This window comes from Apus apus, chromosome Z (assembly GCF_020740795.1).
Source record: "Apus apus isolate bApuApu2 chromosome Z, bApuApu2.pri.cur, whole genome shotgun sequence".
Taxonomy (NCBI): Eukaryota; Metazoa; Chordata; class Aves; order Apodiformes; family Apodidae; genus Apus; species Apus apus.
In genome coordinates, this window is record NC_067312.1 from 12,763,801 (window position 1) to 12,789,549 (window position 25,749).

The 25,749-nt window shown below is 39.7% G+C and overlaps 1 protein-coding gene across 4 annotated transcripts in view; it reads right to left on the reverse strand.

Moving 5' to 3' along the window:
- Positions 1-25,309, reverse strand: part of LOC127396100 (prolactin receptor) — an 87,124-nt gene extending 61,815 nt beyond the window's left edge. For 3 of the 4 annotated variants that reach the window (XR_007891902.1, XM_051643714.1, XM_051643715.1), the window contains exon 1: positions 16,456-16,515. The gene's annotated coding sequence lies outside the window, so the exon portion shown is untranslated. Of the gene's footprint in view, positions 1-16,455; positions 16,547-25,243 lie in introns of those variants that run through there. The other variant, XM_051643716.1, reaches the window with a different exon arrangement.
- Positions 25,310-25,749: the final 440 nt, after the last annotated feature.

Sequence of the window (25,749 nt, forward strand, 5' to 3'; positions counted from 1 at the left end):
CTTGGTGGTGTCAGCAGACTTGCTGAGGGTGCACTCGATCCCACTGCCCACGTCACCAACAAAGATGTTAAACAGCACCAGTCCCAGAACTGACCCCAGAGGATCACCACTTGTCACTAGTCTCTATTTGGACATCAAGTTGTTGACCAAAGCTCTTTGAGTGTGACCATCCAGCTATTTCCATATCCACCGAGTGGTCCATTGATAAAATTCATGTCTTTCCAAAACTAAAAAAATGTCACTGTGAATTATAAGATATTCCAGAGTACAGCAAACAGAGCAGCTTTATTTTAAATAAACCCATCTTGTTTATGTTGGAAGAGTCGAAATGGGCTCAGAAAGATCCTAATACGATAATGCTGTAGGGCTCCAGTAGTGCTTTCAGTTATTAAACTTATTTGAAGATAAAAATAATAATCTCCCCCTTTTTGTGTATAACAGGTGAAATGTTTCCCCATTGTCTTAATAAATAAAACCTTACCATCCCAGAGAACTAATTCAAATGAAACACAAAACTCTCCTGAAGCTAAAATCAGTGAGGTTACAATCTCACTTGAACACAAAAAACAACCTACATCTGACTTAGTCACTTTTTCTGATTTACATGATGCTCTGTTCAATGTAATGGCACATTGCACAGTCATATAACATTCCTTATTTAACAATTAATAGTATTCTATACAAAGTGGGTATTTTAGTGCTGGTTGAGGCCTCCTCCCACTTGACTGCTGAGCTGGGTCTCAGTGCACTGGACATTTGTGTTCTTCATGTCTGTCAGTCCTCAACTGCTTTGCTTGCCCTGTGAGAGAGTCCCTGTGTATGGGCTGCTGGTGGGGCTCTGGCAAAATGGAGCCCTCCAGCTGTATGCTCCTGGGAACACTGTTGACCTCCAAGGCTTCCCAACAGGTAGAACAGATCCTCTCTTTGGACAGATCAACTTGGAAAACTGTTTCAGCTTGGCACAAGGATTCTAAACACATCTTCTGTACTCAGATGGCATGAAAAGAGCAAAACTAGAATAAAATATCAGACCCATTAATACAATTAACAACTTTTCCCCCATGACTGACTGTTTCATGTTCTAGCTATGGGGTTCATCCCACAGCTTAACAAGCTCAAACTTAGTGTAGAACATTCCTTTGACTCCTTGTAGTTCCTTGGGAATTCCTCTTGACATATCTACCTGCTTCACTTTTGAATGCTGTTATCTACATAATCTTTCAATTCTCTGGCTGCATCTGTCCACTCTACATTTTCTGGAAAGACTCAGAAGAACTAGTAGCATCAACTGGCTTAATTTGTCAAGTGCTTCCCTTTATTCAGGTAAATAAGGAACTACTTATATAAATAAGCTGAAACATTGCACATCCCTTAGAGTAAACAGCTGATTTCAGTGCCACAGAGGTAATATCAATACAAACAATAATAAAAACCCCTATAATTTCACCTGTTAAATTTCATAATAGCTCCATAATTTCTCTCACACTTCATAAACTGTACAGAAATTACTGCTATTTCTATTTTCTGTGAAGTCACAGAGAGTGAAATATACTGAATACAGTTAAAAATTAAACTTGAGTGATTACTTCACCATCAAAGCTTATAGGGCAAATATTCTGTGTTGCTTCCTGCAGAAAAGGAAGGATGAAGTAAAAACATAACCTTCACTTAAAAATAATTTTTGCTTCGCTAACTTTTTTCCACTCTGTTTTTATGATTACCTATAGGTAGGTTTTTTTGAGGATTAAAATTAACTAATGTAAACTATTATTTGCATGACATAATATTCTTAAACAAGATACTGATAAAACCAGTTTATATAACATTGCATTTTTACATACTACTTTTCATACTTCAGATTAACACGCACTTCTATGCGTAATGCCTTGCAAACTAAGAAGGATCAAACAGAAAATCACAAACTAGGAAGGAATTTGGAAGAACTTGTATAATAAATATGTTGATAAAAGTATTATTGGAAGCCAAGTAAAGGGGGGCTGATTCCTTTATAAAATTCTCTGTGAAAGAAATAAACCTGAATATCACAAAACTCAAGATTATAAATTCAAGTCTTCACTGCCTGTCTCAGCCAGATCAAGTATTAACTTGTCACTCAAGTGTTTTTTATACTGAGGAACAAAAGAGGAAAAACAAAGTTTATGTTGACCTAAACATGTTTGATAGAAACAGGCACTCAACAATTACTTCGTTTGACACATGACAGCACAAGAGAGGGGAGCATGGAGCCACAGTTTAGGGAGGGGTTGCATGAGTAATCACAGTGAGACAATATAGTCCTCAAGGATGAGGACAGGATGCTTAAATGCTCTTTAAGGAAATAAAGGTCCTGACTGGATTGACTCCAAGAGAAGAGGGTGAAGCACAAAAAGAAGATTAGTTTAAGCAGATTCTATACATGAGCTGATTTGTAGTAGCTGGATTTGTCTATAAGGAAAAGGAGTATTTGTATTTTTAACAATTACTGTACCTATAAAATACATCATTCCAGATGTAATTTTTGCAGCTAGAGATGAGGTATTACTGAATTTGAACCTCTACCAGTTTTACACTTTGCTGTAACCACATGCCCTCGATAAAAATGAGCACGTCTTGTTTAAAAAGTAAGCTGACTACTGACCATGCATACTGTTCTGTTAATGATTTACACATCCAGGAAAAGAAACCCTCAGATTTATGTACACCACCATGATAAAGCACATTTACAATAAATTCTGCAGCCGTGAAGTAACAAAGAAAGTATTTTCTTTTACTGCCGTAACTCTACAAAAGCATCAAAACCCCACTCAGTCACAAAATGTTCAGCCATCTGCTCTCACCAATCTGAGCTCCTTTAGAGTACAGCAAACACCTCTGCTCCGTCACAGGACAATGCAAATCAACAAGGTAAGAACGAGAAGAAACTACCAGGTTGTCTTGGTTATTCTAATGCCCTATTGGCTAAGAAAGACCACGTAGACACACACAAAGCTGAAAGCAAATCAGCAGATCAAATTAAGGAAGCTCTGAGGAAAAATGTCAAGAAAAATAAGTTAGGAAAGACTTTTAGAAAGTATATGTAGATAAAAGCATACTTGAACTGAGACTGACTGTAACATAAAAATGCCATGAAAATGGGAGTCTCCACAGCAGAGAATTCTGTGCTGTAAGTGCAAACCATCAGCCCATCCCACAACAGAAAAGAAGATTGCTGCCTAAAGCACAGGGCTGAAAAATCTTCTGTCAAAAAGTGGAATGTATTATTGCAGGTAATAATTGTTGGGGTTTTTGATTTCCAAAACATTTTGTGTAAGTTGTGACTCAGTCACAAATACATTGATCCATTCAGCTAAATCTATTTTTTTCTCAGAAAATCCCTGAAGACTATTTTAATGCAGAGGAACACTGTCTTAATGCAGAAAGTATTTCAGCTCTGAATCTAGACATTTGCCAAACTCAGTATCACATAAAACATCCATGAACAAATAAGCTTGCAATAACGTATTTGTGTTTTATTATCATGACAGACCAACTTTCAACTATTTGTGTTTGCTATAGAGACAGCTGGCATAAAGAAGAGCAAAAAATGTGGGCAAGCTGTGAAGAGAAAAAAAAAGATTTATTAAAAATAAAGGAAGCATGATTAGAGAAAAAATACTTGAGTCATGGGATACCTTATCTTCCTAAAATCCTTGGTGGATAACAGGCTCAACATGAGTGACCAGTGCTCTGCAGGGGCAAAAATAGCCAACAGGATGCTGGGCTGCATCAACAAGGGCATCACCAGCAGAGATAAAGAAGTCATCATCCTGCTCTACCCTATGCTTGTCAGACCACACCCGGAGTACTGCATTCAGTTTTGGTCCCTGCTCTACAAAAAGGAAGTGGACAGGCTGGAGAGGGTCCAGAGAAGGGCCACAAGGATGATCAGAGGACTGGAGGACCTGCCACACGAGGAGAGGCTGAGAGGACTGGGTTTGTTCAGCCTTGAGAAAAGAAGGCTTAGGGGAGACCTTATTACCATGTTCCAGTACTTAAAGGGAGGCTGCCAGGAAGATGGAGACTCCCTGTTTACAAGTCACATAGAAAAAACGAGGGGTAATGGGCACAAATTGCTTGTGGGGAGATTCTGATTAGACATCAGAAGAAAAGTTTCACCATGAGAATGGTCAGTTGTGGGAATAGTCTCCCCTACACTGGACACTTTAAAGATTCAGCTGGACTAGGTGCTGGGCCATCTCATCTTAACAATATTCCTACCTACGACAGTTGGACCAGATGATCCTTGATGTCCCTTCCAACCTGGAATTCTATGATTCCATGTCCTCTAGCGACAGGCTGGCGAGACATTTGGGTCTGCCACTGGAAGAGCCCAAGGAGTCTGGAATGTGAGGGAGGAGAATCGTTCTCTGTTATAGTTACACTTTTGCAAATAGGACCCAAGGTCTGATCTGCAAACCTTAAGAATATGTTAAGAAACTACTTTGGGGCAGGAACACTCCTAAATTAGGAATGTACTTCGTAAGTGGGAAAACAGGAGCTATACTATTGGTATGAATTAGGCATGTTTTCAGCATGCTGAACAGTGCCAGTCTTTCTAGCTACCGCAGTGTCACAGCCTAAACTTGAACACCTAGAGAACTTTCAAAATCAAAATACAAGAAGCTGATAGATTTTGCAAATAATGGATTTATATGTTTTTAATTTGCTGAAGTGCCACACAAGGCACCTACAGACATCTGGAAATCTAACAGGAGATAGTACAGAAGATTTTTCCTAGCTGAAGGTGACACACCCAACTAGACACATATGGTGTTTTATGCTGTAACTTCTATCTTCTTCTTCCACAAGCTTGCAATCATCTCCAACTTGCTGGTTCTTATTTTTAATATCAGTAGCATATTCATTATTAAATCTAGCAAAAAATTCTTTACTATCTTGCCTGAAGCAAATTAATTGGTACCTGGCAACTCTCCGACATTCCAAACAATAATTTAAATAGTAATCCTCTTATTTTCTGCTTGATTATACTGGTACCTGAGGCAGAGCACTTGTTCCCCCTCCCCCAGTGCTGGGAGCTGTTATTTATCTGTTAAGCTGTCTGGAGCAGGCAGAAGCAGCTACACCTTAACCCCTGATAGGCCAGATATTGTGTCACCTTTGTTGGGTTAGACTTGGTTGTACTGGGACCAATTTCTGGTCTTACCCTCTGCTGGGCTGGGGAACTGCCAGCAGACACAGAGGCATCTAGTTTTTGGGCAATTTGGGGATTGCTGGAGTGGGACCCTCTGAGCCACATAAAAATGACTCAAAGTATATTCTAAAGAGAAGGATGAAGAAACCATGAACACCAATATTATATTCCCCCCTAGCAAAGAAGAACAAGTAACCCTACCATCAACATTTCAGTCCCCTCCATGAAAGACTTGGAGCTCTGGTGGTTTGCTCCTTGAGGCAGAGTAGTGTTGAACTCAGCAGGCAGAGGCAGCAAAACGATGAGCACAGAAACAAAGGTAGAGACTAGGAATCAAGTGCACAACAATTTTCATTGTATGACTATTTTTGAGACTCTCTCTGAAGTTGTATTCTTTATTTTATTTTTCTGTAGCAATTAGATGTAGACTAGTAAGAGTTCTTTGATGAGACTTTTCCATTATTTCCTCATTGCTTGGATATAAAAATTGCTATATGTACTGTACTGGCATCGACCAAAAGGAGGTGACAGAAATTTGACAGAATTATGTATGGAGCTTAATATACAGATTAAGTTCTAAACCAAATCAAATCAGTATAATGCTTTCTCGTGCACAGTCTTCTGCTGTAGCTGCTTCTATAGTCAATTATCTGTTTCAGAATTTGTTTCTAATAGTCTTCATAATGTGCAAACCATGCTTCAGAAACAAGGCATTTTCTGGCCTGGACTGACTAATGTGTAGTTTGGTGTGATGTTGCTACAGCAACCAAAAAGATGGAATAACATATAATATATCATTTACACATTAGCTGGAACATACAGCTTTCTAAAAGCCATTAAGCAAGCAGAGGTGCTGTGATGGAGGAGATGAGGATGTCTTAAAGCACTCTAAAATAGTTTCCATTGTTCTGAAGGTCCAGGGAAGTGAATCAAAATAATAAGCAGCACAAATAAGAGTTAAGTATTTAAAAATACAAGAGCCTTTCTTTTTTAACTCATAGTATCAGCAATTCTCAGGGTCCAGTTGCCAGAAGAACATGTTCCTAGATCATGGACAAACAACTTAAGACCTTTTACTTAAGACTTTGAAGAAGTGAATGTTTGTGGCCCACACCATGGCATGCAGAGATCTTGTAGACCTCATGTTGTGCACAGCAAAACAGCTACTCTCTGAATGAAAGCTTGAGAGGTTTTCAAAATGGGGGCTATGACCTTACTCCAGTGGACCTCCTCAGCAAACACATGTGGCTTCATTAAAAGTAGTCTTGATCCATCAATGCAAACTAATTATCTCTCCTACTGCCTGCAGATGCACAAACTAATATGAAAATAAAACCAGTATGGGCTTGTGTGGTAGTACTGTTGGTGACAGATTGAGCAAATTGGAAAATTTCAAATTGGTGTATTTCATAATTTATTGAAGCTATTTATGCATTGAGTTTGTAAGTGAACTGGAAAACATGCAGTTTATAATGTCACTGTGGAAAAAAGTACCCATGACTGGGTTAAACTTTTTAGATTCACCAACAGGGTGCACATTTTGGATAAGAAAGTGCAAAAAACATCTGGGAATGAGTCTGCGGATGTTTTCCAGACCACAGCAGAAAGATTAATGACCTAAGTCTGTGAAGCTAAAATGGAAGCTTGCAGAGGGACTGGATAAGGTTTTGATTTCAGAAAAAAATAAGAGCAGTAAAACAAGCTATAGAGTGGATAGGCCTGCTGCTCATTGTCAAAAAGGATATTTCTTTGCTTATGTATAAACACAGGAGTTTCATAATTATGTAAAAAGAGAACATTTTGTCCTGCCAGCAAGAGGAGAAATTCTGTAAGCAATGGAGGATACCCAGTCTTTTTCTACATCTAACTACCAGAGGATTTCTGGTAGTCATTCAGAAGAGAGACAAGTTTCTGCACATTTAAGACACTCCCTGAGAGCAACAAACAGTGAAGCCTCTTCCTGTCACGGACATCACTGCCTATACACCACAAATGGGCTGACAAAAGCGTAAGGCAAAAGTACAGAAATTATCACAAATCTGAGAACATGGAAGAGGAGTGGAGAGGAAGAACTCTTGTTAGAGCTCCTCACTTTGGGGAGAACTACAGAGCCTGTAACTGCATGAATTCATCACCATAATGTGATGGACAAGAAAAAAAAGGGCCTTCAAGATACTCTGCAGACATCTCCTCAGAGGACAGTGGTAAAACTTATATTCACACTGCTGTTGGTATCCTTTCACCCATGGTACACCACTCTTCCAACAAAATCTTTCCTAGCCATCAACTCATGTAGGTTTACAATTCAGAAACAATGAGATACAATTACCAGCTAAATCCATCCAGCTGGGACACCCCTTCCTCCTTCCAGCAAGGAATACTTAAGATGTTGATCTTATTGGCCTCCACCCAGTCTACTAGTTGGCTCACATAAAAAGAAATGTCCTTCTCTCTGGAAGGATCTGACAAATTTTAACCAAGCATGACAAGGAGCAGAGCTCCAGTGAGTCAGTTTTTTATCATCTAATAGAGAGGACAAAGATCCCAAGACAGGGCATTAGATCATGGCTTTGGAAGGAGTCCCTGAGGATGCCAGAAAAGATGGGGCACAGGACAGAAGCTCAATCCCCTGCCTAGTCATGCTCTTACAGAAAAGTCTACACTGCAATCCTTGCTGAATGTGCTTTGAGCCACTGAGGAAAACCACGTGTGCTAGCAAGTAGACACATGCAAGTCTGTCAGAGATGCTCTGGCCAAATGGAGGATTACAAGGACTGGCAGCTGTGCACCATAATTTTTCCAAAGAATTATTTCAAATGGAGGCTCAGGACCCTGTCTTATCATGCTGTCTTTTCTCAAGAGGCATTTCAGGCTGCAGGCATCATCTCTTCACTCAATCATTTTTGTCATATTGCTCAGCAAAGTGAGTTCTGGCTTTGGATGAGTGCATCGTGAGCTGAATTTAAGGCAGGTCTGCAGTGTCCTGTAGAAGGGAGGGCAGTACAAATTGCATAGTAGAGAAAGAAAGTACAAGACAGCAGAACTGGATTACACAATGTAAGGATTGAAAAAGGGGAAATATGGATGTAATTCTCGAGTCTCCACTGAGTGTCAGCTCTGAAGGAAGCTGCTCATTTGCCCTCAACAAAAAAGCAAGACACAAGGAGGAAAAGCTTGGGCAGCAATAAAAATCTTATAGAGAAAAAAAAAAAAGAAAAAGAAAGAACTCTGCTGGCACAAGCTAATGGAAGCCAAATGTCCTGTGTACTCCACTAGACTGTGCCTTGGGCAGAGCATTTTCTGAGCTCATACACAAAGGAAAAGAAAAAAATGTGCTCTTGTGTGTCCCCTCCAAGGCCCACAGTTCCGGTCAGGAGAACCTGCTCCTATGTGGGGTTCTGCACCAGCTGCAGTGTGGGTATCTGCCCCACCATGGTCTCTTCCACAGGCTGCAAGGGTACTTGCTCTGATGCCCAGAGCACCTCCTCCCTTCTTCTCTGACCCTCATGCTCATCCTGTTGTTTCTCATTCTTTTTTCCTCACTCCTCACACTGTATGCAACATTTTACCCCTTCTTAAATATGCTTTCACAGAGATGCCACCAGCTTTGCTGATGATCTCAGCTGTGTCCTGTGGTGGCTCCAACATGAAGCCAGCTGGAACCAGCTTCTTCTGGCACAGGGCAGCCCCTGACCTCAGGCCACCCCTGCAGCCCCCCAGTACCTTGACATCTACACTCAATGTGTCCACTAATACTTCTGTTGTTAGGGCAGCAAAGCCTGTTCTGACGGGGTGGCTGGCTCAAGCTCTTTGCTGTCTTAGCTATGAAAATACAGGGATAAGGAGTAAGATGAAAGAAGAAGATTTTGCAAGGGGTGAAAGGAACAGATTTAAAATCTCAAGATTCTGTGTCTTCTGTGAACTGGACAGGGAGTAGTTTTTGCATGGCTGAGCAATACTGTCTTCAAAACTACAGAAATATCGAAGCTGCCTGACCTTGCATTTAGCAGCCTGCATCTTGTCCTTCTCCAGTTTCACAGTATCAAGTGTAGGCATCTAAGGCAGTAAACAGGCCACCCGATCCAACAGGTTTACGTGCTGACACTATGAAGCACATCTAGTCGAAGGGAGGCAAGTGCTATGGGGATCTTGCATGCAGTAATGCAAGATTTCTAGGACAGCTTTTGCTTCACCTATTTAACTGTCTTTATCTCAGTTCATGACTTCTCTCACTTTTACTCTTCCAATTCTCCCCCCATCCCACCAGGGGGTGGTGGGCAAGTGGCTGTGTGGGAATTAGTTGCTGGCTGGGGTTAAACCACGACATCCTGTTTGGACAGAGCTGATGAATACCAAGGGATGAAGCAGTTGCCTCTATAACCATTAATCACCAGCATTAGCACTGGGAGGTCAGGCAACAGAGAGAGAAATACAGAAGCCCTGCCTGGGGTGTTTGGAAAGGCAGGACGTATTTGTTACCAAACACAAGGAGCAGGTTCTAGGCTCTGTGGAATGAGGCCTTCCTTAAGGAAACCTAGACACAACATTTTGCAAAGATGTGCAGTAGTGATTACTAAGGAGAGTTTATAGAGAAGGATTTAATCAACAAATTCAACTCCTGAGCTATTGGGATAGCAAATGTTATTATCAAGGCAGTTCTCCGAAATGAATAAGTATCAAAAATAAGCAAGTATATGGAAATTGTTACACAGCAGCCTGGGTTAACCAAAAGAAAACAGTGTTGACAAAATAAAACCCAAACCAGTGTTATCAGGTTAACAAAAACTGCTCAAGTAGAGGAGGATACTTTGATTTCAAGGAAAATGTTAGTAAGTCTTTCCACGGCTTCAGCTTTTCCTTTTAGGCATCTGCATCGTCTAAAAGCAATGGTTTTGGTGAGCTGTGACTAGGCAGCTTCTTTACAGCAATGCATCATATCTTGGATTGCCCAATCCTAAAAAAATCCTCTTGTTTCCTCTAAGTCCCATAACTCCTTGAGAGCCAGGGAAGGCCTGCTCCAGTGAGAATGATGCCTGACAAGTACACTTCCTCCATTTATTAATTTAAAAAAAAATAATCGGTGGGTTATTTTTAAAATTTGTTTGTTTAGTACTCTTTTTTCTTATTTTATTCCCAGACTTGGCTACAAAACTGTGTCACTCTGCCAGAATCCAGGACGTGCCTTACTATAAATTAAACCTGATTCTCATGTGCTTGTTTGGAAGGTGTTAATTTTAGAAGACACTCAATTCTGAAGGTTTATTCTCACAGCTCCTGTAAAACTTGATGAATGCACACTCACAATGAATTCTTAAAACCTGATATGTAATAATTGCACTTCAAGGGCTAAGCATATGAAATATTCATAAAGTTGTAGATCATTGTTTAGCAGTTCTCTATGTATCACCCTCTTCTCCTGACACAGTAAAACTGGAAATTGGAACACTTCATGCTTACACACAGAAAGGACAACAGTTGCACACAGGGCAAGGGTCACTGCTGTTAAGATCATGCCAATCTGATTGTGAATTTAGAAGACTGCAGCAAAGAGCAGGTATTTGCAATTGCTTTAGAAAGGGACTCTTTTTTTTTTTTTTTTTTTTTTTTTTTCTTTCCCTTCAGAAAGTGCCCTTTTCTTGTTACTACTGTAATACAGAATAAATCTGGTCTTGATCATGCTTGATGATCACAGAGATTTGCTTTAGTTTATAAAGATTTTGAAAGATGTTTCATATTTTGAAATTTTCTATCCTAACTGAAAAAAGCAAAGTTAAGGGCTTTGTTCTTTGAACTGAGAAGTTATTTCATCACTGTAGACTGGAGTGAGTTGAGTAAGACAACCAAAGACTATGATCGGAAACCTTTGAGTGTTACATGAGGGGGAAATAGGAACAGAGAGAAGACTGTAGACTGTATCTTTCATTGGAAACATTACTGTGGAAATCAGGGCAGAAATCTTCACCATCCTCAGGTCTTGCAAATAAAAGTTTTGCACAAACAGGAATCGTAGAAAACTCAGAATATCAAAACATACATTTGCCCATACACTTGAATCTTACTTAAAGGGACAGTGAATTTAAAGATAAATACGTTTTCATTTTTAGAAGCATAATAGCAAAGTGGATCTATGTTTTAAATTACCTTTAAAATGTCTGATCAAGGTAAAACAGCAACTACTAATCTAGTTTCACTGCTCTACCTCTAGCAGGTGATATAATCTTTCAACAGAACTGACTAACTAAAGCAGCAAGATCCCAGTTTGTACAGCAAAGTATATAGAGAAGGGTATTTCCTTGAGCTACACACATTTACATATTATTTCTAGTTAAATACCATTTTCAAAGAGAAAAACATTTTATAAACTTTGGAAAAAACAAACAAACAAACAAAAAAACCCAACAAAACAAAAACCTTCAGAATGCTTTTTCCTTATAGACATTGATTTTTATGATCATCCAACAGAAACATAAGGTCTTTTCTAACTGTAGAGAAGAAAGATAATCAGCTACACATGTAGACTGCTACAAATGACTCAAGTGTAACCTTTTTGTTCTCCCATCATAATCTAGCCTTAACTGACTTCCAGGATACTAGAACAAAATGTTGTTCTGGACACAATCTTACTGAACACAAGACTGCAAGCAACATGAAGAAAGAATAACATCAGTGATATTCTCTAAGGTCAAGACTGGTGATGGACAGCCACATAATTTTTTAGTAAGTGACAACAGTGGGATTTAAAAACTGTTCTGATTTAATGTGGACCAAATCCAGTTTTAACATGTTAAAGCACAATAAATATAAGAAAATCTGTAAAAATGAGTCAGCAGAGAGCTCTGATCACCCAAAGACATTTCAGAAGATCAAGTATATTATTTCAATTTACTTAAGAGAATAATTTCATTGTATCATGATGACAAATACATTCATCTTGTAGGACAGAACATTTTAAATGTAAGATGGTTTTAGACAAGATTTTTCTTTAAATGTTGCATTGAATTAATCATCTTTCATCAACCATGTATTTTCATGTGTATGCTAACTGAGTGATGGAATTTATCAAAGATATGTATGGTTTTGGTTTATAGATTTGACTTTTTAAAGGCTTTACAAGTCTGACTTAGAAAAAAAAAAAACCTCTGGTGTCTTATCACCACCTTTCTAGCTACAAATACAAAGCACAGCACTATGAGGCCTTCATCCCAGCCAGACCAGATACCCTTACCCAGCCCAACCCTTCCTGAATTTGCCAATGCCAAAAAATTTCAAGTTGCACTCTGCCGAAACCAGGCAAGATGCCTGACCCACCAAACTACAGAATCTCACTGTTTTGATGATGAATGCTTGTTAAGTTCTCTTTATTGAAGAAAATTATTACACAAGGGTTCCACGAGGTCTGTGGGAAGTGCATAAACACAAGAAGTGTTTATGTAAGAACTACTCCCACTCAAGTGCACATTGCAGATTTCCACAATGCTGGACACAGAAATATATTATTGGATGCCTGATTAAAAAAAGGGTAAGAAACAAAAAACAATGATGTGCAAAACTTATCTCCATTGTAGAGAGCTGGACTCCAGAAACACATATAGCATAGTTCTCTGTTTAGTTTGGCAGCTGCACATGCATGTTCCCTAAGCAGAGCTCCCAAAACCATTAGCAGGGGTTATACATGTGAAAGAAAAACAATAGTGCATTAAAAGAAAAGTGCAAGTTCCAGGCAATTGCCCCACTTACCAATGTGGTAACCTGTACTCATTTAAGCAGGAGATCAACAAAACAGGGCTTTATAAACTCAGTTACCACTAGCATGGGCAACAGAGACTCTGAAATCTGAGATTGTACTCCATCGTCTTTTCCCTTTCCTCCCATTTTTTCCAAGCAACTCCTTTCACTTGCACATGTTGGGAAAGACAGTCAGGAAAGGAACTGTGGGAACACTAGCCAGACCTGTCCTGCCAGTGCTGTCTGATCATCACGTCCACAGTGCTTGAGGGGATCATGACCTCCCCAGCTCCCAGAAGGCACTTCCATCCCTCCACAGGCAGCAACTCAGCTTCACAAAGGCACACTGAAGCCTTTCATATTCTGCACTGGTATGTCAAAAGCTCAAGAGTGAGAAAATCCAGTGCCCCTACATACATGAACCAGCTCTGGCCACTGCCTAGACTTGCAATGAAAATGAGTGCTGCAACTGAAATAATAGCTGAACCTGACAATTCCAAAGAAGTGACACTAGTATCATGGTTCAGTCTTAAAAAGATATTTTTTGAGTTAAGGGAGATGTGTAATATTTCATCTACAGATGTCTCTACAGATCCACCCTCAGGGAGGCAAGAACTGGGAGCAGAGGCTGGAAGAAACCACCTGATTCAGCCAAGCCACTTGCTATTATGAATAATCATATTGCATAAGCTTGTTAATGAACTAATCAAGATACATTTTAAAAGCAGCTACTTCTGAGGCTCTCACTGTTCTTAGTGGGAGGTGATCCAGCCCTTAATTGCTTTAACAGAAAATAACTATCTTCCAACTTCCCACTGAAGTTTATTTTCTATTTTACATCTACTTGTCCGTGTGGCTCAGATAGTTCAGAGTTTTGCATTTTGTTATCCTGTCTGTCCTTAGTGTTACAACCTCCCCTTGGCATCCCTCCTCCACTACACAACATGTTGTGGAGAGTATCCTCTCTCACAGCAAACAGTTGGTTGGGATATTGAAGTCCCTGACCATAGAAAGGAGGCTTGCAACTGGGGTGATCTTTAAAGGTCCCTTCCCATGCAAATAATTCTGTGATTCTATGATTTTATTCCTTGCTACAGTAAACAGATTATTTTTGAGGTAACTTCTTGTAAGAAAGGCTACTAGAATAGTAAGAATAGAGACTTTCTTTGCATCTGATCCAATTTTAATTTATGTTTCTTGAATATGAATCAGTAGAACATCACAAATTATTGTAATGTGTTCACCAGAATTCTGCCTAACATCATTAACGCTCATCTATTTCTTCTAGAAAGAATTCAGCTAAGGCAGGCCAAAGCTCCTATGACAATACTTGCTAAAGCAATTTGCTCTTGTTTCCAGCTAATGAGCTATTGGCTGAAACTGTCTTTTTTGTTACTAGCCCACCCTCAGTCCTTGCATTCCATTCCATTGGATTTGCTTTTTGTACTACAGGATTTCATTGTTTACATTCCTGTAGTTCTCACGGTCACCAAGTTCTTCCCATATAGCACTTTGATATTGCTTTGCAGAACTGGGAAACTTCATCACTGTATTCCTATCTTTTGTCTCCAAGTGATTACAACAAGCATTAAAGATCCAACACTCACACTGGGGAATTTAAAAGCTAATCCTCTTCTACACAAGAGCTTTCCTTTAATTGCTAGTCTTACTAGCTTTTCAGGTACAGATCTACACATCCTTTTCTAAATTCCACTTTTCAATCCCATGCTTCCTAGCTGTCAAAAGCATGCTCTACTGAAGTTAGATTGAGATTTACTGCACTTCTACGTAGACAGGTGTCAGGTTAGTCTAGCTCTAACTACTTCAGCATTTCATCCTACTCTCCCTTTATTTCTGTCTTTGTCTCTACTTTAAAAGAACTGTTCTAAAGTTCTGTGTCTTTTCTAAATTACTCTGACCAGAGCATACCTGCCCACATCTGATTTTCCTAATCTCTTCTTTGATGCGGATTGTATATACACAACATTCTTGGGTCATCTTGTAATATCCAGGAATGAACAGACTTTATAATTACACGCTCTGCTTTCTTACACCACTTCCACACAGCTATGTGATGGAGACTGCCCATTCCTCAACATCAGTAGATTACCTGCGAACTCAACAAATAATTTGTAAAAAGAAATCTTGTGTGAATCCTTGAAATAACAAAAAACCCCAAGTGATTTATAACTGTACAAATCAATGCTAGAGAAAAGTTAAACATCTACAGCAATCTGTACGAGTTTATGAAATGAAGAACAATTGTTGAAACCTGACTGTGCGTTGCTGTGTGTTAGCAGTTTGGGGCAACTGTTCTCAGACCGTAGGCATTATGTTTTGAATTAGCAGTCTGGTTTTCTGTCACTGTGTCTAAAACACCCCTGTTTTTGTGGTTATCAGATCTTTAAAATGATATTCTGGCGTTGTCTTACAAAGATGTTTGTCGATTCATCATTTCAGCTGCTTCAAAAATGTTCTGCAGTCTTAAAAGCAAATGCTTTTTTAAATTTTATTTTAATTTTTTTAAACTGAAATACCTAATTTCTTATATTACAGTTTCAAGTTACAAACTCAGGTTTGTGTTGTGTCTTCTATTCCAGGAATAAAATTCTCAAAAAGAACTATAAAGTTGCACACATTCACATAAAAATGAAAATGCCAAGCAAACACTCACAGAATGTTACCGTAAAAAAACCAACAAAACACACTTTTTTTCTTGCCTGGTGATACTAGTTTCTAAAGAAAGAAAAAGTTTTCAAATGACCTTTCAGGATCTGCGTGTCCAGCTTTATTCCATAAACCTGAGGAAAATACTTGAAAAGAAATTACCTACATACACAGATGCAGCACTATGTCTAGCTGAATGAAAAAAACCCAAATAGCAAAACAACAGATTTAGTTCAAAGTCACAGAGGGTTTCATTATATTAAATAAAACTAACTGGCAAGTATTCTTTTTAAGTGGACTTGATCCTAAGTCTGCTTCTTAACAAAGTCTGAAGTGTTTTTGCAAGAGTTTCCTCTGAAGTATTTCCTTTCAACTGTCTCCTTCCATCAAACACAAACCCCAGTGGATATTTACTAACATGTAAGTTGTTTATTCCAATACTTGAACTGTGGGGCAGGGACATTATTTAATTTAAAAGTCTGGGAATTACTTTATAAGTCTGGGAATTAGAGTAATGTTGCATTTAAAACTTAAATTCAAAGATTATATACATTTTTTGTAATATAATACAGAAATGTTCCATAACCCTAGGCTAATAGGAATTTTATGTCAGCAGTAGTTTGCCCACAGCTTATGTTTCTAATGGGGTTCTCACAGCAGAGCTCTGTTCCACCACTCCACATACACTACTTCTCATTACTTAAGTAATTCCCAAGTTATTTGCAGACAGAGTGTTCAAGGCCAAAAGGAAAAACCAGAACATCTAGTACCATTTGCACATCTGAGGCTAATACATTTAATCCATTTAACAAAATAATTCAAGATAATATGTATCATCCAGAAAAAGGTCAGAAGTAACAGTGTGATCTTACCAGGCTCTGTTCTCAAGCCGCCTCCACTGATTTCAGAAACCTTCTTTGATTCCAAATCTCCTGGCTGAAGTGCAGTGTCGTGGCTTTTTTCCTGTCAATTGACACAAAAGTATTTTGTGTCAATTTTCAGCTCATGACTAGCTTCTCCCTATGGATGTCTATCTTGAAGTTCTCATTTAGATGTTATCCTTGATAATTTATCTTGGGAGGAGAATCATGCTCAGAACTGAAAGTGCATTGTTAACTTCTAATTTTAAATTTTCTGGTTTTAGCTTCTGGTGATCTGTTCCTATTACTTCAACATCCAGACGAGTACCCTTTGATTTCACCAGCATTCATAAAATACAGGAACATACTAAATACACAAGTGCATTTATAATGCTGCATAGAAAGACTGTAAACAAAATTACCCTTTTATGGAGCTAAGCTTGTTGACATCTCACGTTAACCTACAGCATCAAGCTGACAGTACCTGAGTTCCTCACCCTCTCTGAAGCTTCAGCAGTCCTCAGAATCAGTGATACAGTCTCCACTTAGGACTTGTGAGCTACAGTTTTGTACCCAACTATGCCTAACACACTGCACAAAAGCTTCTAAGCTAGTGTGTGACTCAGACTGACATATATGATTCCTTTTTTCTTGTCCTTATTTACCTGCATAAGAATTGTTGGCCACTTTAGTCAGGAGTGATTTAGTTATTTCTTTCATCATCAATAATTAATCAAGCAGAAGCAAACACAGTACTGCTCTCTCCAGAGGTCTTCTGAAAACACCTCTAAAGAAACACTATTGCCTCTGAAGATCTAGTGTGTATTTTATTCCATTTTTGAAGCATCAACTTTTTAAACAGAACTCTGAAGAGAAAATTAAGATGTTTTTCAAAGAAACTGTATTTTCCTGAACATTACATGTAACCCAGACCTTCAAGAGTCTCTTGAAAAGAAATCTTGCTTTGAGATTTAAAGTGGTCCCTATTGCTCAAGAAGAGCTTTAGGATTTGTCTCTAATTTGGATTTCCTGCGGTTAACAAGACCAAATTGACAACCAGTTGATGTAATCTAAATTTCAACTATTTTGTTGTTAGATCCTGTCAGCTACTTGGATCCAGCAAAGCCTGATTCTGAAAAAAAATAAATAATAAATTTGGCTTGTGTTCTTACACTGTTCTCAACAGATCTACACCTAATGCCTTCTGCCTGCTAGATCATGTTCATTTTCAATGGCAGCTGAGAGGATCAGAGGACACAATTCTAATACAAAAACATCAATGTATATTTGAAAGAAAAACAGTGAAGGACAATGGACAGGATGAAACTGTACTAGTACTGGGACCTTTCAAAAAGCTTGTGAAAAGCCCTGTGAGTATTAAATAATCTGAAATATATCTACATTCAGAAGACATGCAGACTTTTATTGTGAAAATATTTGGTGGAAAATTGTAAAGCCAAACAAAAATCTTCAGGATAGAATCATTTCTATTTTTGTTTTTCTGAGGAACTAGAACAAGATTAACCCTCAGAGTTGGCCTTTAAGAGTCAACATGATAAAATTTTCTAAAGAATAATGCAGTTGTTTATATATTCTTCTGACCAAATTTATCCTTCTTGGCTTGGTGAGTTGTAACAGGGTCAGGTTTTTTTTAAGTTTTAGAGATCAACTGAAGATTACATTAGTGAATAGTTTTCCAGCAGAAAGCATACATGTAAAACAGTATTATTTTGGTATGTCTCCTGGAGATCTCTATGTTCAGCTCTAGCTGATCTTTTGAACAAACTGCACCTTCTGTGCACCTGTGATCTTCATTGTTTGGTGCTATGCCATAGTTTACTGTTTCATGTGCCTTGCCTGTGGAATTCTCCAACTAGCTAAACAAAGAAACAAGAGTCTTTGCTTGTCAGAGTCTTGCCTATGTATTTTTAACTTCAGCTGTATATTTTAGGCAACACAGAAAATAGCTTCAGTACAAGTCATGTACTGGTAAGATATCTGTTTTGTAAAATGCTCCAGAATGTTTGAATTAATGCATTCTCTAAAGAAAAACATGACTGGCTTCTTGAGGCAAAGACCTTCAGTGCAGCTGGGGGTTGAGGCAATGGGAAACAAAAGGTGGAGACGGGTGTGCACATCATCTGCCCCACGTGGAACCGGGAGGGGTGGTGGGCAGATGTTGACATGTGCAGATGATGACACACACACCGCTGCTCCACATTGTGTTTCTGTCCAGAGTACTGGGAAATACTCATGCAGCCTTTGGGCTACGACAGCAGCCAAGAGCTAACTCTAAAGCTACTTGGTCGCTTAGCTGGACCGTGCTGCCTGATTAACAACTCACTCTACAGACAAGGGTGCCTGGACCTGAGTTTCTGGGTGGAGAGAACACCAGCCTCTCATCAAGCAAAGTGTGGGAGGTTCTGTCTGGGAAAAGTGGCAGAACCAAGGAGCCTGGAGGCAGTTTTTAATCTACCAGTGCTGTATCAAACCTGATTAAACCCTTCTTAGCATGGCACTGATTTACCAAGAGGTTTCTTACTTCATCTTAACCCTCACTCGTGCCTACAGTCACAGGCTATGATCTGGATTAGTAAAGAAAAGCAAGTAAATGTAACTAACACTATTACAGTTATGTAGCTGAAATAAAAAATGAATAAATGGTAACAAGCTCATTAATTCATTTATTTAATCTCTTTAATTTTTCCCATGAGGCTCTTTATATGGGAGTTAATGAGGTGCCAGTCATCACTCGTTGGACACTGACTGCTCAACATTTAAGAGGGTGATTAAAAAATATAGGTGCTTAGTTCATTCTGGCAACATGACAGGATTGAGTTTATTAGTTAGGAAAGAAACCAGATATTTTGAGCAAGGAAGAGGCAATCACTCTAAGTATACTTGTCTGAAATTATTCTCATAATACTCACTATCCTATTAGCTCTTTCCTTAATATGAATTAGAACACAGGAAAATACTTGACGCATGGTATGCTATATAAATCAAATAGGGCATAGTATTTTAACGTTTTACAGTTACTCCAACTGTAAAACAGAAAAGGAGTCAGCATGGCTAAGGGATATCTATTATCTCAAAAAGAATTTTTTACATAATATAGAATGAGATTATTAGAACAACCTACTTATAAACTACAGATATCAACCTATGAAAAAAAGTTAACATTTTGTAGTAGGGGATAATTTTCTTCTAGTCTTTTTTGGTGATGCTGAGTAGTTAAGTCAGTTTATATGGTATAGCTCTATAACTTGAACTAATTTCAGCAGTCATTTCCAATAAACTTCAGATATTCCTGCTTTCTTTGTAGCATCATTTCCAGTACTCACCTGAACTTGCAATGAATCAGTTCAAGGAACTAAAATAAATCACTTTTCTTTTTGCAGAGTTATTTTTTGTTATCTTAGCTCCTTGAACAAATCAGATGAATATCAAAAAACAAGGGAGGAGCTGAAGATACTTTAGACTGTTAAACAATCACACTTAAACCCAATCTGTTCAAAGTACCTTTTTTATTTCAGGCCAAATACAGAATAATTCCCATGGAGTTTTGATTCAAGCATGAGGATGTAGCTAAAAGTTAACATCATGGTGAACATGTAAAAGCCAATTAAAAACTAGTTCTTTAGTGACTGCTATCAAAAGATTATTAGAATACATTTAGCTGTTCTTTGTAGCCATGAAGGCTGGCCCTACATAATCACTGACCTGTTGAATGTAGGAAGCACTCTGCTAACAGCAGTTAGCTGAAAAGCAAAGCACAAGAGTGGAAACACAGTAAAGGCGTTTTTCAGATACTCATGAATATTGCTTATTACCTGCAAAAAGTTTCCCTTATGCCTATTTGAATGAAGTTAGCGCACACTACAAATCATGGTATAGCTGTGATGGCACACCCAGACTCATACAGAGTTATTAGGCAAGAGTCGTAAAAAGAGTCCATCACACAACCAAAGAAGAGCTTCCAAGCCCTGGTGGTTTTATGGCTCAGCTCTTGTCTAGAGAATCACAGAAAACATTCACACACACCTCTGTGAGCTAGGAAAAGCTACTTGTTATTTGTGGAAACCAAGGAGAGATTTTCCTGAAAGGATTCAAATCAGGTAAATACACAAAGAGAAACTTTTCTAAAGAATGTTTGTTACAGTTAAGTAGTATTACAATCCCCATTATAGCATGAGAGAAGTCTGAAAAGTAAAAAAACTGGGAACATGAAGTTGGTCCTTAAGCTGTGGCTGCCAGTCTTCCCACAGTCACAAAAAGAAATCTCTAAGTCTGAGGGAAAAAAATGGTAATGAGGGTGTGTGTGTGGTGGACAAAGTCCTACTGATCCATTGAAAATTATCTCCTATAATGCATACACTCCAGAATGAATCTACCTTGCTTTGGATATGTAGGACATATAAAGTTTGGATTTATTGTATAAAGAAACTTGAAATTTCAGGTTTGTCTTAAGCATCATCCATTATCAGTGGTCAGAATGAAGGTGCAGTTCCCCAGCTAACAGGTCACAGTCCTCAGCTCAAACACCCTTTATACAAGGAATGTAGGTTATGCTGACCTATTCTTCCAAATGCTAGAGGTGCAATCCTACAACACACGGTGTACACCAATACAGCCACCTCAGGAGGCTGTCCTAACTAAATTTACATGCTTCCAGTACTGCAGTTTCCTACTTACTCAGTTGGGTTGATACAGCTGCTTTTGTGTCTGTGAGGCAATAATGGAATGGGTTTGTACTAAAAAAATAACCCATGTTTTTCTTAGAGCCCAAGTCATCTCAGTCATTCAGTTTAAACTCTAGCTAAGGCAACAGATGTAGAGGCATGCCAGAGGGGTAGTGGAGAACAGGGGTAGGAAATAAAAACTTAACTCTGGCATTTATTTAGCTATTACAAGGAATGTATAATGGAAATACTTTTTAGTTGACACCTATTCAAGGCTAAAGTTCTTTCTTACCTCACATCAAATGCCAGACGAAACCCCAACAAAGGAAGTGGTGGGTGCCCTAATGTCACTTAGCCTCAAGTCACTATGCATGTGATCACACTGTATCTTAAATCTCCAATACTAGGCACTGACATTGAATAACTCAGCTCTCTCTGATCATCTCCATCATTGACCAGAAAGCTGGTCAATATTCAAGGATCACGTTCTCCAAGCCCAAGAGCAATGTATCCCATCAGAGAGGAAGACAGACAAGAAAGCCAGGAGACCTGCATGGATGAAGAAAGGGCTTCTCAATATACTTAGACGTAAAAAGTCTACAGAGGGTGGAAGCAAGGACAGGCAGCCTGGGAGGAGTATGAAGAAGTTGTCTGAGCAGTCAGGGCTCAGGTTAGGAAAACTAAAGCCCAGGTAGAATTAAATCTCACCAGCAATGTTAAGAACAATAAGAAAAGCTACTATAGGTATGTTGGGGAGAAAGGACAACCAAGGAGATGGCTGAGGCCCTCTCCTGAAGGAAATGGGAGAACTAGCTATGCAGGATATTGAGAAGGCTGAGGTCCTCAATGACTTCTTTGCTTCAGTCTTCTCTGGCAAGTGCTCCAGCCTCAACACAAAGGCCACAGCAGGTGAAAGCAGGGACTGGGAGAAGGAAGCACCCCCCACTGTAGAAGAAGAACATATCTGTGACCATCTAAAGAACCTGAAGGTGCACAAGTCAAGGGACCTGATGGGGTCCATCCACGGGTCCTGTGGGAGCTGGCAGATACAGTTGCTAACCCTCTGTCCATCATATTTGAGAGGTCATGGCAGTCTGGTGAGGTTCCTGCTGATTGGAAAAAAGGGAACATAGCCCCTATTTTTAAAAAGGGGAAAAAGAAAGACCTGGGGAACTACAGGCCAGTCAGTCTCACCTCTGTGCCTGGCAAGGTCATGGAGCAGATCCTCCTGTAAAACCTGCTAAGGCACATAGAATATAAAGAGGTGATTGGTGACAGCCAATATGGCTTCACCAAGGGCAAGTCATTCCTGACCAGTCTGGTGGCCTTCTACAACAAGGCTACAGGGATGGTGGATGGTGGCAGAGCAAACTGATGTCATCTGCCTGCATTTGTGCAAGGTATTTGTCACTGTCCCACATGACATCCTGGTCTCCAAACTGACAAGACATGGATTGGACAGATGGACCACTTGGTGGATAAGAGATTGGCTGGATGGCCACACCCAGAGAGTTGTGGTCAATGACTCAATGTCCAAATGGAGGCAGGTAATGAGTGGTGTTCCTCAGGGGTCAGTATTGGGACCAGGGCTGTTTAACATCTTTGTTGGAGACATGGACAGTGGGATTGAGTGTATCCTCAGCAAGTTTGCTGGTGACACCAAAGTGTGTGGTGAGGTCAATGCACTGGAGGGAAGGGATGCCATCCAGAGGGACCTTCACAGGCTGGAGAGGTGAGCCTATTGCAACCTCATGAAGATCAGTAAGGCCAAGTGCAAGGTTCTGCACAAGGCTTGGGGCAAACCCAAGCACAAATACGGGCTGGGCAGAGAATGGAATAAGAGCAGCCCTGAGGAGAAGGACTTGAGCATCTTGGTTGATGAGAAGCTCAACATGAGCTGGCAATGTGCACCTGCAGCCCAGAAAGCCACCGTGTCCTGGGCTGCATCAAAAGAAGGGTGGCCAGCAGGTCAAGGGAGGTGATTCTCCCCCTCTACTCTGCACTTGAGAGACCCTGCATGGAGTACTGTGTCCAGCTCTGGAGCCCCCAACATAAGAAGGACATCGAGCTGTTGGAGAGATTGCAGAGGAGGCCACAAAGATGATCAGAGGGCTGGAGCACCTCTGCTATGAGGACAGGCTGACAGTTGGGGTTGTCTGGCCTGCAGAAGAGAAGGCTCTGGGGTGACCTTATAGTGGCCTTCCAGTACCAGAGGGGTCCTACAAGAAAGCTGGGGAGGGACTTTTTACAAGGACATGTAGTGATAGGACAAGGGGAGATTTAGGTTAGACATTAGGAAAAAATTATTTAGTGTGAGGGTGGTGAGACACTGGCACAGGTTTCCCCAAGGAAATTTTGGCTGTCTCATTCCTGGAAGTGTTCAAGGCCAGACTGGATGTGGCTCAGAGCAAATGGGTCTAGTGGAAGGTGTCCCTGCCCATGGCAAGGGCATTGGACCTAGATGATCTTTAAGGTCCTTTCCAACTCAAACCATCCTATGAGTCTGTGATTCTAAGATCTCTTGCATGCACAAGAAACTATAGTTTTCAGTTGAAAGGGGACAGACAACCCTTTCACTTGAGATCAGTGCCCAAACTCCAGAACAATTCTTTCCTCCACTATTCCCAGTTTGTGGCATTAGCTGGTGGCTCACTTCAGGGTACTGCTGCTCAGCTTGCTCTGTACTGCAGGCACAGGAAAAGGGAGGAGAAAAGCTGCTTTCCTCCTTCTGGAACATTCTTAAGTTCTGGTCTGATCTTGATAATCAATTTTTACTGGAGCCAGGAAATAGCAATCAGGTGTTCACCACTCCTTTGTTTCCAAGATCTGCTCAGCAGTGACAGCAAATGGTTATTTTGTTGTACACTGACTTGCCAGTTTTTATACTTCAAAGGACTGTATTTATAGACTTTGGCACTGCATTTGTGTGCATTTGACAGCATTTGTGGCTGGATTTTGGTATACTGGGGAATGGAACTCAAATCTGAGTTCTGACACAGGATGAACAGATGTTAACTGATGTAGTAAAGTGAGAGTCTTTGGCAGGGACACAGCTGGAAGCAGCACTTTCATTGGTCTGTGATAGATTCAGCTCAGAAGGATAAGGAAAACAAAGATCATTGCAATTCTGTGCCATTAAATAAAGTACATTTTCCTAAATGTTCAAACAGCACAACAATAGATTATTGAAATTACAAGCTCAAGGCCTGTTCCTTGATTTAGATCAAGAACTTGAATGCAAGTATTTGTTGCTGCAGTGAGTTCTTCAACTACAACTTCAACTACTTTTGGCTTCGGTCAAACAGTTGTATCCATCTTCTTATTAGTAACTCCATCTTGTTCTGATGATGCCTTTACCTATATGAAGTCTTGAATATGAGACAGTCTGGAATGTCTTATCCCTGTTTCTTTGGGCACAATCGAGGTAATTTTCTTCCTCAAAGAATTGCCTTCAACAATGCTATGTTGCCCTGCGACAATCCTCTTGTACTATCCCTTCCTTTTACAGCATTAAGAAAAATGAAAACACACCTCACTATGAATTAGCAACCCTATCACCAGCTTATGTCATTTCTAGCAACCTCACATGGGACTTCAGCCCTTCCTGAGATTTACAGGGCCCATCACAGATAATTTTCTACGATATAGCAGCAAACCAATTTTCCCTCCCTAAATGAGATACATTTTCCTCCTTATACCACTCCCTGCCAGCTACAGGATGTACCTGCAGAAATTAAGTTGGGCACATTAATTCAGTGTGTCTGTTCTTAACCCTCTCTTTACAGAGAGGTGGCCTCCATTGACAATACGCATGATTAGATTGGGATTGGTCCTTAAAAAGTCCAAGAACCCTCAGATCATCTCTCCAACACCAACCATTACTGCTGAGCTATGGATAAGTCTCCACTACTCAACTCAGCCTGCCTGAACTATTCCCTTTTGTACAGTTATTAGATATTAATTGAACCAAAGAGCGAGAGGCAAAACATAATCCAGCAGCAAAAATATTAATCTTCAATGCTGGACAGCTGCAGTTAATAGTGTATTATTTATGAGGAGTGGAAATAATGACAAAATAAATGAAACCAATTAATTTTTAATAATTATTAAATACTTACACTAGTTAACTACTTGGTGATGTGAGGTGAAACAATTCTGTAGTGGCCATTCAGACATCTTTCAAACTGGAAAAAAAAAATGGTATCATAGTACTTTTATCCAGCTGTGCAAGATAAATAAACTGGGGCACAGAATATTACAGTTAAAGTCTCTACTCAAGCTGAAAGAAAGCAAGGACCTCGAGGTGATTCTCTAAAAACCCACCAGAATGAATGACCCAGCCTCTTAACTACTCTAATGAGAAATTCTAGTTAAAAACTATGAGAAACATCTTTTCAAATAAAAACAAACAAACAAACAAAACAACACAAAGGAATTCTAAGCAAGTTTGCTGATGGTACAAAACTGGGAGGAGCTGTTGACTTCCCTGAGGGCAGGCAGGCCCTGCAGAGACCTCTGCAAATTAGAGAGATGGACAATCACCAAACACATGAAGTTTAACAAAGGCAAGTGCTGGATTGTGCACCTGGGATGGGGCAGCCCTGGTGGTAAGTACAGCCTGGGG